Source organism: Cebus imitator, unplaced genomic scaffold (assembly GCF_001604975.1).
Source record: "Cebus imitator isolate Cc_AM_T3 unplaced genomic scaffold, Cebus_imitator-1.0 Scaffold108, whole genome shotgun sequence".
Taxonomy (NCBI): domain Eukaryota; kingdom Metazoa; phylum Chordata; class Mammalia; order Primates; family Cebidae; genus Cebus; species Cebus imitator.
This window is the reverse complement of record NW_016107423.1, coordinates 3528311-3546570: the sequence shown is the minus strand read 5'-3', so window position 1 is coordinate 3546570 and position 18260 is coordinate 3528311. Positions and strand designations below refer to the sequence as shown.

General features: G+C 33.3%; 1 protein-coding gene across 9 annotated transcripts in view; it reads right to left on the bottom strand.

Moving 5' to 3' along the window:
- The window catches only part of NBEA (neurobeachin), a 707023-nt gene that overhangs the window by 379156 nt on the left and 309607 nt on the right, over nucleotides 1-18260 (bottom strand). The window lies entirely within an intron of this gene.

Here is an 18260-nt window from a genome sequence, read left to right as displayed (position 1 = left end):
GGCTACTACTCATTGATCACTTACTATGTGCTGGGCAATATTTAACACATTTGCACAGTGCCTTATGTGCATGGTCTCAATGATCATTATACTCTGTGACATAGTATTATTATTCCCATTCTACAGGTAAAGGATGTATTCTTCTTATAAACAGTTTAAACATTAATTCTTATTATGTGTATGGATGAAAAGTTATCAAGACTTTTTCCAATTACAAGTATGACTGCTGTCTAACAGTGTATATGATGAGAGAGCAGGTCTTAATTGATAGTTTTTCGAAGTGCCAACATAGAGAATGAGATAATCAAGTATTAATAACAATGTTGAGTGTACGTTAATTATGATGTTTGGCAATTTAAAAATATTTTCTAAAGTTTTTCACTGTTTTTAAAATTAAAGTAAATAAATAGACTTTTTCCTTTTTCAAAAAAACCTCTATGTAACTAGAACATTCAATTCATAGTTTTTACAAATACTATCATTTCTCTTCCTTTGGTGATAAATGTAATTAGTAAAAGCCTCATACAGTAAGAAAGCCCACGGTCCTAACATTATTTGTTGCTAAATGGAAAGTCGAAGTGAAACCGGTTATTTTTTTTTTTCTTAAGGTGATTTCAATAGTCTCAAATGCCTTCTAGACATTAGCATGTATATTTACTGTAAGTAGTGAATAAATACCCTTTTGTGCCCATTTTGCTAACGACCCTATCTCCTTACTGTACAGACCAACAGAACAAGCTATAAAAAGGTACTAGTATTCCATCTTAACAGATCTTTGGGCAGACAGTTAACTAATGAAGTAAGAGGCAGATGTGAGAAGCTCGTTTAAGAGACGATTGGTGTAACTGTTAGCAATTCTCATGCTCACGTTCTAGAGAGTTAGAAAGATTAACAGGACATTTATCAACTGTTGGCTACTCAATGATTTGAATTCTGACAAAGAAAAAACAAGTAAAAGGCCAATGATCATAATTAAACTCATGTAAATTTAGACAATAAGGCTTTGATATAAAGAATTATTCACATACATTCTGTGTATGAGTTTCCAAATATGTAACAAATTGGAGTAAAATTAGTAAAAAAATGAAATTACATTCATTTCTCAGAGGCCAATTTTTAAATAAGCTTATTTAAAAACCCCACTTAACAAGAACATTTACAGTTTTTACAGATACTATCATTCCATCATAAGAGAAATATAAACAAATGCTTCATGGAATGACAAAAAAATTGATACGATAGCAAAGTTGCAATTTGCAAACAGTGCTCTCAGTATTGTGTAAAAGGCCATTGTGATTTCAAGTCCATAGAAGCTCACATCTTTACTAATGTGTTTTGTTTAATTAGTTTTGGACAGAAGGCAAAAAGAAAAACCAAACTTGACAATGAGAACACAATCAGAGGCAAATTTGAAAGACATATCTATCTTCAAAATTACATAATCACTTTGGTTGGAAGTATTATTTAAAAAAAGGGAGTTAACTCAATGTTTTACTAGAGATAATGAAAATACAACCACTGACTGATGCTATAAGTAACTCTCATGTTGTATATGCATAAGACAAATATTTTACAAGTGTATGTCTCAAAAAATTTCAGTGTTTCCTTTTTGTATTTGGCAGGAAATTCATAATCAAAGTAACTAATTTGAGATCTCCACTAACAAGCAAAATATAGTGTTAATACTAAGGAGTTTACAGTAATAAATAGGTTATTATTTATATCTTCCCAAGTGTCCATATTTTAATTCAGATTAAGATTATATAAAATTTATATAGCGCTTTATCATTTACGAATAACATATATATGCTGTCTCATTTGAATCTCTTAGTAACTCTTTAAAAAAGTTATTATTACCTCATTTGATACATAAAAATTAAAAACATTTGGTGGCTAGCCAAAGGTGTGTCATCCAGTAAGTGGCGGCATTGGGATCCAAATTCAAGTCATCTAACTCAAAGCCCATTCTGTTTGATGCAGAGCTATATAAATAGTTTGGCATTCATAAGACGGCAATATATGGTTATGAGAAGGGTCACAGTGGTCAATTCAAAGTTGAATGATTTTGACAGTTTTCTTGGTGAAAGTGCTTATTGTAGGCAGACATGGGGACAAAAAGCAATAATTTAAGCAAAAAGTACACAGGAAACAGAGAACAAACAGAAAATCTGAAAAAACCTTTATAGTTTGGGAGATGGATGAATAGACTATAAGAGTGTTTAAAAGTGAGACTGGAGGGCTAGGGTAAAAAGCAAAGATAGATTGAAAGAAAATTATAAATGCTTTTTAAAGATAAAATAAATAATTTAAAGCAAATTATAAAATTGGAGAAATTATATTAAGGACTGTTTCTAACATTCCTATTCTATCATGCCAGTCTGTGCCTTGTTAATTAAGAAGTAGCCCCCAAAGGAGCTGTATATATGTGCCTCCCCAACAAAAATATAGTTAGGAGTCTGGACAAAGTAACAGAATATTTACAACACAAAATATGTATGTTCACTGGAATGAATACTCTAACCAGAATTACTGATTCAGTACTGCAAACCATACAGTTCACCAGTACAAAATGAACACCTGGAATGTAGACAATAAATGTGTTAGGGCCTATGAGGAAAGAGGCTTGTATATTTGGGAGATATTCTAACAGTAAGGCAACTGTTCATTAAGAACTTTTGAACATATTATGAACTATATTGTTGAAAGAGGAAATAGGCTCACTGAGTAGCTAAGATGCAAATACCTGAGAAGATATAGTTGGACAAATTTGAGGAGGTCCAGATCCAGGCAGTAAATAAAACAGATATAGTTGAGTAAACCATTATCCAAAAAAAGTGGTAGTTCTTTTGGGTTCACATCTATTAGGGGTAGGAAGTTAATTTCTTCTTTCAGAACGACACTCCCTCCGCAATAAAAAAAAACAAAACAAAAACTGCCACAAATAATAAACCAGATAAGAAATCCCCAAAATGAGTGTAAAGTTAGAAGCTTGGACTTTGGGACAATGCTATCTTTAACACAAACACTACTAAAAGGTACAATAATATTGTTTTAATAAAAAACTGTCAGACTCTTTTGAGTCAATCTGTGGGTCTAACTTTTTACACCTGTTGAATTGAACACCCAGTTATGAGAGTCCTAAAGCTTTAAAATATTGTTTGAAAATTCAATCTCTTGCAGAATGTTCCTCATAGTGAGAGATTAATATTACATATCCTAGTGACAAGCAAGAAATCATGCTCTTATATTGAACTCATCTTTTAAATGTCAAAGTTTTCTTTAAGTAAGGATCCAAGAGAGGAGACTGACAGACTAAGTGTTTTGAATATATTATCAATAAATATTACCTGAATCAATAAATCTATAAATCATCATTCACTATCAACTGTAGAGAACAAAATAAGATTTTGAGAAAAAATAAGAGCATCATTTTTTAGAATAAGATCCCAATTCATTCAAAAGCATTTACCAAGCATATTGTCTAATGTGCCTTACACCATGGCAGGTACTAAGTGGGATGTAGGGCAGGTAATGTAAGCAAATAATCATGACAGAGAATCCTAGCAGGTTCATAGAGAATGCAGTGTGAGAAGCACAGGAAGGGCAGTAAGCAACCGTGTCTAGGAGAAGTTATGGGGAATGTGACATTTGAGTTGGATACTGCCCAGCCTATCTAAGTAAAAAAGGGAAAAAGGGGAAGGTCATTCCAGGTGACAGAGAAATGTTTGAGATATAAAGAAGCATGCAATAGTCAGTAAAGTGGAGTTGGAATGTTATACTGCAGGGTGTGAAGGATGAAAGGAAGTGAATGGAAATGAAGACAGAGAGGTAGGCAGGAAGCAGAGCCATACATGGCATACTATCTTGTCATCACCAGGGAGACACTACAGGATTTTAAGCACGGCACAGACAGAATCAGCTCTATTTTGGAAAGACCACTTACTGTCAGTGGTATAGGAAGAAATTAGTAACTAATAGTTACACGAATGAAAGCTTGCACTCAAGATGGTGGCAATGCAAGTAGAGATAGATTTGAAAGGCATTCTGGAGTGAGACAAAATATTTTAAACAATTATTTTAACAACATTTTGGGGCAGGGTAAAGAAACCATCAGAGTATGATGATGATAACTTTAACAGAGATAAGGAAAGCAAACGAAGAAGCAAGTTTGCACAAGGAAAAGTGATGAGTTTCATTCCAGACAAGATTTCTCCTTACAATAAAAGATAACAATGTATTTTCCATTCAATAGACATGACTATACTGACAATCTGAATTTTAAAAATCAACTATGCCCAGGATTAACTAGTTTTTAGTCAACCTTGTAATAGTTGTTAATCTTTTTTTGTTTTGGAGACAAAATCTTGCTCTGTCACCCAGGCTGGAGAATAGCAGCTAATTTTTGTTAATTTTGGTGCAGACGGGGTTTTGTCATGTTGCCCAAACTGATCTGAACTCCTGAGCTCAACCAATCCACCTACTTGGGCCTCCCAAAGTGCTGGGATTACAGGCATGAGCCACCAGGCCCAGCCTATTCCTAACTTTAAAAAATCCCCAAATTAGTAGAGCTGAATGGCACTGAAATAGTTTCATTTCAGTAACAAATGTTGAACAGCTATAGATGTGGAAAGAAATTTTGTAGGTCCACCATGCTTGATTTGCCTTAGTTTCAGTGGTGTATTCTTCAAAATTCTGTTCTCTACACTTTCCTCATGGTATTGTGAAGCATTCTAAGACACAGGGCACTGCCATAAAGAGTGTCTTTTAGACCCCTGTAATACTTATACATCTCTATCTGCACAACAGCCATTTCTGATATTTTCTACTATTTTGCTTTTTTAAACTGAAACATGAAATTACCTTCCTATTCCCTCACTGTGACATGCTTCTCTCTGTAAAATTTACTTTCAATGTTGCCATGTAAGTCATCTGAACTTATTAAGATCTAAACCTGGCAAAACAAGCCATTAGTGTGGCTTTCTAATTCAAACCCAATAAAACAAACAAAAATCAACATGAAACATCCTTTGAAATAAAAATAATGGCTTAAATTTTTTTATCGCTAAAACTAATATTAAGATGTATATAGGTAGTATCAGTTCCTATGTTAATTATATATTTTAAGGTTTGCCTATGTGTTCTCTCAAGTATATTATTTTAAAACTATATTAGAAATAAACTCCAAAATTAACTTAAAACTATAATAAAATTAAGTTTTTTGACTAAAAAAAGCTTATTTTAGAAAGCTTATTTAAATATAATTAAGCCAATACAGCTTACATTCATATTTAGATTACAAATTTTAATGAAAAAAAAAACCCTTCAAAATTCTGTAGAGACAGTGAGAGTTCATGCATTCATTGATTTCTTTAGTTCACTGAAAACTAAGTTATCACAAACTTACGGCAGTCTTACTTTAAAATAGAAACAAAACTTAAGTCTCTGGGTATACCAGATATATCAGGGGACAGCAAACTTTTCCTGTAAAGGCCCTGTTAGTAAATATTTTTGACTTTGGTGGCTACAAGTTTCTGTCACAACCACTGAACTCTGCCATGCAGTACAAAGGTAGCCACAGACAATACATAAATGAGTTTGGCTGTCTTCCAAGAAAACTATTTGTTCATCCCAACGTGTGTGTGTACTTGCATGTATGTGTTGTGTGTCTGTGTATCTGTGCACACATGTGCATGAGCACCAATGTGTAAGAGAAAAGGAAAAAGAGAAGACAAACATATGCACACATACACACACTTATACATCTATAGAAAATAAAAATTGCAGGGGCAATTATTTCAGCTGTACATCCATGATACTCTATAATTTGGAAACGCAAAAAGCTCTGAAAATGGAAATATTTCTTGTAAGATTATCGCAAATTCAATTATCAGCAAACTTTCCCCTGAATAATGTGATGCTGTTTACAATTGTTATTCTATTTATTGTCAAAATCCATATGTATTACTGTAGGCATGTTAATGTGTTTTACTAGGGAGCTCTCCCTGCCTTTCCTGGAGATGCTATGAAATATATGCACTTATTACCTTTCTTAGATCCAAAATATTTGAATTGCAAAATGCATCTGGCTTGTCAAAAGTCAGAAATCAGTGGTATTATGTTACATGAGATATTCTGGAAGATTGATAAAAAAAATAATATTATTAATTTTAATTGCAATTTCAAAGTAATTTGATATTACACATTTCCCTTTGGAAATTTCAGATGTTTGGAAGAACTAAAAGTCAATTTCCATATGAGAACAGTTGACTAAGTGCTTTTAAATTGTAAACCTAGAATGTTTAGATTGCTCAGAAACAAAGTTAAGTGTGAGTTACAAAATACCCAAATAATCATTTTGATTGAATTATTGAAATAAACTTTCTAATTTTTTTGTCATTGTGTTATACAGCCTAGAAATCTTACTGTGAATATTTTTTCTTTTTTATAGTTTTGCCTCTGCTGAGAATATTTTACAAAATGCCAGAATTGAAGTTCATAACACTCACAGATAACTGTTCTACAAAATGACAGATAATAATACAAAAAATCTATAATAATGGTTTCTATATAGATTTAAACTGGTGATCTGATTTTAATATGAGCTGAGCTGAAGGGAATATGCTAATGGCATTATTACCAATATTATTAACATCTATTATCTGTGAAACACTGCCCCAAGTTTACTCTTTTTTAATTGATGCTTTACAAATTTATTTAAGGGACTATAATTACATCACCGCTATAGGTCTTGTACTATCTATAGGAATCTATAAGAAATCCAGAAATAATACAGTCTTTGGCCTCAAAAGGCTAAGAAACCAGTTACAGAGATAAGGCATACAAATATAGATTTATGTAAGAGTCTAAAAAATACTGTACTGAAATAAGAATTACCATAAAGTATGCCTCCAAATAACATAAAACAGTTATTTTTGAAATTGCATGAGAAACTTTAATTCACAGTAGTAACTCAAATTTCTACTACAGAAAGTGACTGACCTGAGTGTCTTGCCCTTTTCGTGACTTCCTAATATAATCACAAGAGCAATGAATACGGATGAAATAAGGGAAATAAGAAACATTTTCGCTATCATAAATCATCTGGATCTTGCAATTCTCTTTGAGTTAAATTTAATTATAGAATCAATTGTTATTTCCATATCACTCCTCTGCATCAACTTTCTTCATTTCCCTGAGCTCCTTGAAATTTCAAAAGCCTCATTTAAATTCTAGAACTACTGACTTATGTCTGGTTCAAATTTTAACACTGCTCAAGAAAGACTCTAGTGCTAAATGATTATTAAGAATGAAACATATGTTTTAACCATGTATACATCATTTCAAGAAATATCAATAATCAAAAGAAGAGAAAATATACCAAGTTAGTCACATGATTATATTACATAAGTAATTATATTTAGGTAAAAATGGCTATAGTAATGCTTCCGTATTAAAAATAATTTATATTCTATAAAATATAAATCCTTTTGAGCATAGTATGTGTACATGTACAATGTGTATAGTTATAGTTTCAAACTACCTAAATTCTGATGTTCTTTTACTTAAATTCTCAAATAAATATATTTAATAATTACAAGTTCACAAATATAAATAAATTTCAGGTAGCTTTTGTAGTTACGTACACCTTTAAGTTCTTTATTTTTGTATTGAAAAGAAACACTGGTGTTTTATCTTTCAAACACTTAAATAAATATATCATGTAAAATTCTTTTCGTAAAAATGTATTAATAAAGTCAAAGACAAAAAACAAAAACATGATTAGTAAAAGGAAATTATTTGATAATGACTGTAATTAAGGCATAAATTCCCCCCAAAAATGGTTTCAGGCTAAGGCAGGCTCAAGCAGAGGTCAGTCAGGTGAACCTCACTTATTTCCAAAAGTACATTAACTTTGTACAATAATTATTGGCCAAATTGTTGAAATACCCTGAAAAAAACAAACTAAACTTCACCAAGTTCCGCATCTGTGCTCAAAGCAATACATTCTCAAATGTGACCCAAGCCAAGTTTTCTTACTGAATCCTTCATTTAAAACAAAATATTAGCCGTGAGTAATCAGTGCAATTTCATTCATTCTTAGGAATGAAATAGGTTCCTAGAATTTCTTAGAATTTCCTTGAATTTTATAACATTGAAGATATTCTCAAAAGCCACAGAAATTATTATAAGTATATGATTCAATCCAAGGAATAATTTATTGGGATAGTATGCCAAAGACTACCATACAAATACAAAAAATTGTGCTCGCTTCCGCAGCACATATACAAATACAAAAAATTACATGTCATTTAATTAACAAGATTATTTTGCCTAACTAGAAAATCCTATATCCAAATCACAATGCCCCACAATCCAGGGTGAGATCTTAAGAGTCATATACCAGAATACAGTCCAATAATGATACAATAAAGAAGCCAGTTGCTTTGTAATTAAAAAGAAAATACTTCTAGTATAAAATATTAAATCTATTATAAAGCAAAAGTAAATGGTACTTTTATTACCTAGAATCCAATTATAATACGACATAGATCTATTACAAATGAGTTATATTTTGAAATTGGATGAACCAGGAAATCTAAAAGTGGCATCAAATAAATGGCAAAAAAAAGTCTGTCAAAAAGAGAACCCAGTCATTTCCGAGAGTTAAAGAATTAAAAGCATTCAAAGATTTGATTTTATAAGCAGTGTGTATACTTACCATAGGCCAGGAAACAAATTTAAAACAGTTATGTTCCATGTACTAGAAATGCCTGAATTCTAATGGAGTATACAGGTAGGTAAACTGATCAGCTTACTGTGATGAGACCAAGTATTATCTCAGAATCTTTTTAGGATTCTGACTTGGTAAGCCAGTTAAATGTTGTTGTTAATGTAATTCCTACTGTGATTATTAGACAATAATAGAATTTAAAAATACCAGTAGGAAATATTTAAGTTCAAATAATGAACAACTATTAACTTCTAGTGAAAAACTGACTTAGGGATTATTCCTGGATCAGCAATTATAAATAATATTATTCAATGTATAAAATAAAATCTACTAAAATTAAACATCTTTTACACAAGAGTATGTAGAGCCTCAGAAATTCTCTCTATAACAAAACAAATATGTAAATGGAAAGCACACTTAATATGAGAATATTTTTCAGTTAAAATGTTTCATTGTACTGCTGTTGAAATTACCTGCATAATCGTTTTAGGTAAATAGTGTATAAGCTAAAAAACATGTTTCATCAGAAAAATATATTTGGTTGGACTTTGTATAATGAGAACAATCCTACTGAGTACAGAGAGAACAATCTTTCGAGTATGGGTAATACATCATGTAAATCCCTATAAATTAATTTAGATAGATGCACACAAAATCTCTACTAAAATTCCAAATAAGTTATAAAATATTCTTAAATGTTAAAACTGTCCTTTAAAAAAATCAACCTGACACACTCATGATGGGCAGACAGGGGAAATGGATAACTTCTCCAGGTTTATGTCTTAGGAAATGTCCATTCCCTCAGCTTATTTTTCTCAGGCTTTTTCAGCAAGAGTTAGTTCTTGCTGGCTTATTTCTCTTGTGATCCAGTGTCCACTTATGTTGTGGTAAGTCTTCCTAATTAAGGAGCATATGTAATGGGAAAAATTGTGTTTTGACACCTGAGAAGGAAAGACTGGAGACTGATGGTCAAAGTTGACATGCCCTGGGCCTGACCTCATAGTCTGAAACTAGAGAGCAAGGAACAACACAGCACAGATCAAGGTCCACAAAAAAGTCTGCCTGTATACTTCTAATTCATTGTATTGTTTTAAACACAAATTAGGTGACTATTACCAATAATCTGAATGTTAGTAATAAACCAGTTAGTTTTTACATTCCTCTAAATATTTGAATGTTAGGGTTTATCCTGAGCTCTCAGAATGAGGCAACTTTATGAGTATTTCAGAATTATTTAGTCTGAATCAAAGTTTTAATTAAGTCAAACTCTGAACTGAAAATCGGAATATCTGGTTTTAGTGTAGTCTCTACAAACTGGTTGTGTAAACTTGAGCTAAGACACTTGACATTCTTGACACTAAATTTCCTTGCTAGTAAATAGTACATTAATGATTAAAAAACTTTTTTTTATTACAGTCTACAGCAATACATTTTTCAGTATATGATCCAGTATATGTAACTGAAACAAACGTTTTACAAAATAGTACTTCCTCTCACTGTGATACTCTTATCTATGCTATGCTATGGCATGGCAAGACATTAAAAAGTATTGGCCAGGGCTTGCTTTATTGATCACACTGTGAATCTATTAAATCACAACCTGCAGTCTGAAAATCAATTCTCTAGAGCTGGCCCACCTTCTGTTTTTATATGGTCTGTGGGCTAAAAATAGTTTTAATATTTTAAAGTTAGTGGAAAAACAGGAAGAAAAGCAATATTTCATGATACTCAAAAGCTATGTAATATTCAAATTTCAGTGTTATGATCATAAATAGAGTTTTATCAGAACATAGCTGAGCTTGTTATTTTATATATTGTTTGTAGCTACTTCCATGCTACAGTGGCAAAGTTGAGTGCTATGACAGAGACTACATGGTTGCAAAGCCTGAAGTATTCATGTTTGGCCCATCAAAGAAATAGTTTGCCAATCCTTGTGCTAAAGCAAACACAGTTCTTTCTGGCTTTAGTGTCTCAGGTTCTAAGTCCTTCCTTCAGGTCGTACTGGGCTGAACTTGTACCAAAGAGAAGATGTATGATAGCAGAAAGGAAATGACATGGAAAAATATTGGTTCTTAGTTATTTAGGCATCAAATTTCTATTTAATTATGTACTTGCAAACAAGAATGAGAAGTGGGTAATCAACAAGCAGTATTTGGTGGTAGCATGAAGATGACAAATCATTTATAGAATCTGTTTTGTGAGTTCACGGGATTTATCCTGTAGACCTTAAATATTTCAGTTAAATGATGGACCGGTAAAGGCTTGTAGTAATTTTAGCAAGGATTGACTAGGTTTGAACACAAAATCATCAATTACATTGCACTGTACTGCTATGTGTTAAATTCACAATAAAATAGGTAGAGAAAATGAGGCCACTTTTATATACTTTAAAACTGCCTTTCAATGATCATTTTTTTTCTCTCATTGTTCAAATTTATAAAATCCTTATTGAATTTGTTCAATACAATCTTATTCTTTCTACACTCAAACTCTCTATTTAACCCTTGTATGCTATTATTTCTAAATCACATATATGCATATCTATCTATCTATCTATCTATCTATCTACGTATATCTTTTTTTTAGATGGAGTTTTGCTCTTGTCGCCCAGGCTGGAGTGCAGTGGTGCAATCTTGGCTCACTGAAACCTCCGCCTCCTAGGTTCAAGAGATTCTCCTGCCTCAGCCTCCCAAGTAGTTGGGATTACAGACACACACCACCACACCAGGCTAATTTTTGTATTGCTTAGTACTGGTGGGATTTTGCCATGTTGGCTGGTCTGGCCTTGAACTCCTGGCCTCAAGTGATCTGCCTATCTCAGCCCCCCGATGTGCTGGGATTATAGGTTTAAGCCACCACACCCAACCCTAAATAATACTTTGATTTCGTCCCTTTCTGTTCAAAATTTTTTCAAGAATGACTAGAATCTATGTTTCTTCCTTTCCTCTAGAATTTGTTATTTGGCAAAGTCACTGATCCTTCCATTCTACCCTCATTTGCATATGCTGTTTTGCTGTAATTTTTAATAAGTCATAAACAAATATGAGTTTCTCTGGCCCCCTGAGGTCTTTACTTCCCTTAATACCTGGTCTCTGCCAGGTTTAAACCTGACCAACACGTCATCCACCTTGGGTTTTTGTGTATGTACTGTATTTTTACTTTAGCACATTTTGTTTTAAGAATATAGTTGGAAATAAAGTAGTGTTAAGGGAAGTACGAGCTTCGTTGAATCTTGTCCATAGCTAGCTGAATTTTTACATATCTCCTATATTCTCTCTATATCCCTGCCACCTAGGGCCACAGATGCTTACATTGCATTGCTATTGTTCGGCGTGCATGCTTTCCATTACTCTGTTAAAACAGAAGGAAAAAGTAAACAGTTCTCTAAAATTTTCTTTAAATATGTAATCTAGTATTACAAAATGTATAATCTATTTTACATTAAAAAAGAATCAGAATTCAATTAAAAAAATAGGAACTTTCCTTAGAGCAACCTGAGGATGGAAAGAGAGCCATCAGCTACTGAATAATCTCAGGTTATTATCTTGAAGTCTATTCCCATTTAGAAACTACAGTGTGTGTAATAAGTATATAAATTAGCTGGAAAATTTAATCACTATAGTATAACTGCTAAGCAATGTATTTCCTTCTTAAAATTTTCCAATTTCATTATTTTCCCCAAATTGTTTACATATTTCTCTAATGTGCATTAATATCTCAGAAAGTATAATAAAAGCCAACATTAATTTCATGCTTAGTTTCTTGAAGATTCCACAGTTTATCATGAGTAGACATTATATATTAGGCAGCATGCAGTTTTTCTTTTTTTTATATATACCTTAAGTTCTGGGATACATGTGCAGAATGTGCAGGTTTGTTAATTAGGTATACACGTGCCATGGTGGTTTGCTGAATCCAGAACCAGTCATCTACATTAGGTATTTCTCCTAATGCTATCCCTCCCCTATCCCCCAACCCAGTTATCCCTGCCTTAGCCCTCTCTACCCCCCAACAGGTCCCAGTGTGTCATGTTCCCCTCCCTGTGTCCATGTGTTCTAATTGTTCAACATCCACTTATGAATGAGAACATGTGGCGTTTGGTTTTCTGTTCTTGTGTCAGTTTGCTGAGAATGATGGTTTCCAGCTTTATTCATGTCCCTATAAAGGGCATGAACTCATCCATTTTATGGCTACATAGTATTCCATGGTGTATATGTGCCACATTTTCTTTATCCAGTCTACCATTGATGGGCATTTGGGTTGGTTCCAAGTCTTTGCTATTGGGAAGAGTGCTGCAATGAATATACGTGTGCATGTGTCACTATAATAAAATGATTTATAATCCTTGGGTATATACCCAGTAATAGGATTGCTGGGCCAAATGCTATTCCTAGTTCTACATCCTTGAGGAATTGCCACAATGTCTTTCACGATGGCTGAACTACTCTACACTCCCATCAACAGTGTAAAAGCATTCCTATTTCTCCTCATCTGTTGTCTCCTAGTCTTTTAATGATTGCCATTCTAACTGGTGCGAGATGGCATCTCAATGTGGTTTTTATTTGCATTTCTCTAATGACCAGTGATGAGCTTTTTTTCATATGTTTGTTGGCTGCATAAATGTCTCCTTCTGAGAACTGTCTGTTCATATCCTTCACCCACTTTTTGATGGGGTTGTTTGCTTTTTTCTTGTAAATTTGTTTAAGTTCTTTGTAGATTCTGGATATCAGCCCTTTTGTTAGATGTGTAGATGGCAAAAAATTGTTCCCATTCTGTTGGTTGCTGGTTCACTCTAATGATAGTTTCTTTTGCTGTGCAGATGCTCTTTAGTTTAATTAGATCCCATTTGTCTATTTTGGCTTTCGTTGTCATTGCTTTTGGTGTTTTAGTCATCAAGTCCTTGACCATACCTATGTCCTGAATGGTACTGCCTAGGTTTTCTTCTAGGGTTTTCATGGTGTTAGGACTTATATTTAAATCTTTAATCTATCTGGAGTTAATTTTTGTATAAGGTGTAAGGAAGGGATCCAGTTTCAGGTTTCTGCATATGGCTAGCCAGTTTCCCAACACCATTTATTAAATAGGGAACCTTTTCCCCATTGCTTGTTTTTCTCAGGTTTGTCAAAGATCAGATGGTTGTAGATGTGTGGCATTATTTCTGAGGTCTGTGTTCTGTTCCATTGGTCTATATCTCTGTTTTGGTACCAATACCATGCTGCTTTGATTACTGTAGCCTTGTAGTATAATCTGAAGTCAGGTAGAGTGATGCCTCCAGCTTTTTTTTTTTTTTTTTCCCTTAGGATTGTCTTGGTTACCTGGGCTTTTTTGTGGTTCCACATGAAATTTAAGGTGGCTTTTTCCAATTCTGTGAAGAAAATCAATGGTAGCTTGATGGGGATAGCACTGAATCTATAAATTACTTTGGGCAGTATGGCTATTTTCACAATATTGATTCTTCTTATCCATGAGCATGAAATGTATCCTCTCTTATTTCCTTAAGCAGTGGTTTGTAGATCTCCTTGAAGATGTCCTTCACATCCCTTGTTAGTTGTATTCCTAGTTATTTTATTCTGTTTGCAGCAATTTTGAATGGGAGTTTACTCACGACTTGTCTCTGTCTGTTATTGGTGTATAGGAGTGCTTGTGATTTCTGCACATTGATTTTGTATCCTGAGACTCTGCTGACGTTGCTTATCAGCTTAAGGAGATTTTGGGCTGAGATGATGGGGTCTTCTAAATGTACAATCATGTCATTTGCAAATACAGTCAAATTGACTTCCTCTTTTTCTAACTGAATACCCTTTATTTCTTTCTCTTGCCTGATTGCCCTGGCCAGAACTTCCAATACTGTGTTGAATAGAAGTGGTGAGAGACAGCATCTTTCTCTTGTGCCGATTTTCAAAGGGAATGCTTCTAGTTTTTGCCCATTCAGTATGTTATTGGCTGTCGGTTGGTCATAAATAGCTCTTGTTACTTTAGATATGTTCCACTGATACCTAATTTATTGAGAGTGTTTAGCATAAAGCACTGCTGAATTTTGTCAAAGGCATTCTCTGCATCTATTGAGATAATCATGTGGTTTTTGTCTTTGGATCTGTTTATGTGATGCATTACATTTACAGATTTGCGTATGTTGAACCAGCCTTGCATCCCAGGGAAGAAGCTGATTTGATTGTGACAGGTAAGTTTTTTGATGTGCTGTTGAATTCGGTTTGCCAGTATTTTACTGAGGATTTTCACGTCAATGTTCATCATCAATATATGCCTGAAATTTTCTTTTTTAGTTGTGTCTCTGCCAGGTTTTGGTAACAGAATGATGTTGGTCTCATAAAATGAGTTAGGGAGGATTCCCTCTTTTTGTATTGTTTGGAAGAGATTCAGAAGGAATGGTATCAGCTCCTCTTTGTACCTCTGGTAGAATTCGGCTGTGAACCCGTCTGGTTCTGGACTTTTTTTGGTTTGTCGGCTATTAATTGCTGCCTTAATTTCAGACCTTGTTATTGGTCGATTTAGGGATTCTACTTCTTCCTGATTTAGTCTTGGGCAGGTCATAGTGTCCAGGAATTATCCATTTCTTCTAGATTTACTGGTTTATTTGCATAGAGGTGTTTATAGTATTCTCTGATGGTAGTTAGTATTTCCATGGGATTGGTGATGATATCCCCTTTATCATTTTTTATTGCATCCATTTGATTCTTCTCTCTTTTCTCTTTATTAGTCTGGTTAGTGGTCTGTCTATTTTGTTGATCTTTTCAAAAACCAGCTCCTGGATTCATTGATTTTTTTGAAGGGTTTTTGGTGTCTCTAACTCCTTCAGTTCTGCTCTAATCTTAGTTATTTCTTGTCTTCTGCTAGCTTTTGAAATTGTTTGATCTTGCTCCTCTAGTTCTTTTAATTGTGACATTAGGGTGTTGATTTTGATCTTTCCTCATTTCTCTTTTGGCTATTTAGTGCTATAAATTTCCCTCTACACACTGCTTTAAATGTTTCCGAGAGATTCTGGTAGATTGAGTCTTCATTCTCATTGATTTCAAAGAACATCTTTATTTCTGCCTTCATTTCTTTTGTCCAGTAGTCATTCAGGAGCAGGTTATCAGTTTCCATGCAGTTGTGCAGTTTTGAGTGAGTTTCTCCACCAAACTGGTTTCACATCAGCTGTTTCATTTAACATCCCACCAACAGTTCACAGTGTTTACGTTGTTCTACCTTGCCAAACATTTGTTATTTTTTTTCTTTTTTTAAAAATAGTACCTAGCCTAACGGTGTGAGGTGGTATCTCATTCTGGTTTTGCTTTGCATTTCCCAATGACTAGTGGTGCTGAGTATCTTTTCATGTGCTTATTTACCATTTGTATGTCCTTTTTGGAAAAAATGTCTATTCAAGTCTTTTGTGCTTTTTTCAGTGTTTTTGTTGTTGTTGAGTTTTAGGAGATTTCTATATATTCTGGATACAAACCCTTATTAAAGATTCACAAATATTTTTTCCCTTTCTGTGAGGTGCTTGTTTTTCCATTGATATCGCATTTTGACCAACAAAAATTTAAAATTTTCATGACATCTAATTTTTCTATTTTTTGTTTCCTCTGCTGTTGGTGTCATATCCAAGATATCACTGCCAAATCCAACACCATATTTTCTCCTGGGAGTACTGTTATTCATTTAAAAATTACAGAAAAATTGTATATTTTGTACAATATCATTTTTGGAAGTATACACACATTGTGGAAAGACTAAACTGAGCTAATTAATTTATGCATTACCTCACATAGTTATTTTTGTGGTAAGAACACTTTACTATCCACTCTCACAGCATTTTTCAAAAATACAATACAGTTGACCCTTGAAAGACACAGGTTTGAACTGCCTGGGTCCACATATACGGATTTTCTTCCATCTTTGCTGTCCAAGCCACAACGAGACCAATTCCTCGTTTCTCCTCCTCCACAGCCTACTCCACATAAAGGTAATGAGGATGAAGACTTTCCTGGCAATCCACTTCCACTTAATGGATGGTAAATATATTTTATCTTCTTATAATCTTCTTAACAACATTTTCTTTTCTCTAGCTTATTCTTAGCAATACAGTATATATTAACATATAAAATATGTTAATTTACTTTATTTATCAATAAGGCTTCATGTCAATTAGAAGGCTATTAGTAGTTAACTTTTGAGGAACTGAAAAGTTATATGGTATTGTCAACTGCACAAGTGGTCAGGACCTCAAACACTGAGTTGTGCATGGAATAACTGTATTGTTAACAACAGTCATCAAGTTGTACTATAGATTTCTTGAAATTATTCCTCTTATCTAATTGAAATTTTGTATCCATTGATCAGTATCTCCCCAACTCCCATAACCAACCACCCTAGGCACTGGTAACCAACATTCCACTTTCTATTCCTATGAGTTCAACTTTTTATATTCTACATATGAGTGAGATCATAGAATATTTGTCTTTCTCTGCCTGGCTTACTTCATTTAAAATAATGTCCCCCAGGTTCTTCTATGCTATTGCAAAAGAAAGATTTCCTTCTTTATGGTTGAATAGTATTCCACTGTGTATGTATCATATTTTCTTTATCCATTTACCTGTTGATGGACACTTAAACTGATTCCATATCTCAGCTATTGTGAACAACCCTGCAATAAACATGAGTGTAGATATCTCTTTGACATACTAATTCAATTTCCATTTTATATACAGTACATATATATATATGTATATATATATATATGTGTGTGTGTGTGTGTATATATATATATATATATATATATATATAGCAGTACAGTAGCAAAACTTCTAGATCATATGGTATTTCTGTTTTTAGGTTTTTGAAGAGCTTCCATTCTGTTTTCCACAATGGCTATCCTAATTCACATTCTTGCCAACAGTGAGCAAGGTGTCCCTTTTCTCCACAACCTCACCAACACTTATTATCTTTTTGATAATATTTATATTTAAAAACAAAGGTGATACCTTATTGTGGTTTTAATTTGCATTTCCCTGATTAGTGATTGAACCTTATTTTTTATATATCTCTTGGCCCTTGCATTTCTTCTTCTGAGAAATGTCTATTCAGTTCTCCTAACCAGTTTTTAATCAAGTTATTTGTTTTCTGGCTTAGTTAAATTCCTTATATTTTTGGGATATTAACCACTTGTTAGATGTATAGTTTGCAAATATTTTCTCATACTATGTAGATTACCTCTTCACTGTGGATTGTTTTATTTGCTGTGAAGAAGTTTTTTAGTTTGATGTAATCCCATTTGTCTGATTTTGCTTTTGTTGTGTTTTTAGAGTCACATCCAAAATTCCTTGCCTGGACAAATGCCATGGTTATTTCTCACTGTTTTTCTCTAGTAGTTTCATAGTTTCAGGTCTTACATTTAAGTTTTTAATCCATTTGCAGTTCATTTTTGTGTGTGATGTAAAATGAGGGTCTCATTTTATTTTCTAAATATGGATACACAATTTTTCCAACACTATTTATTGAACAGTCTGTCCTACCTCCACCATGTTTTTAG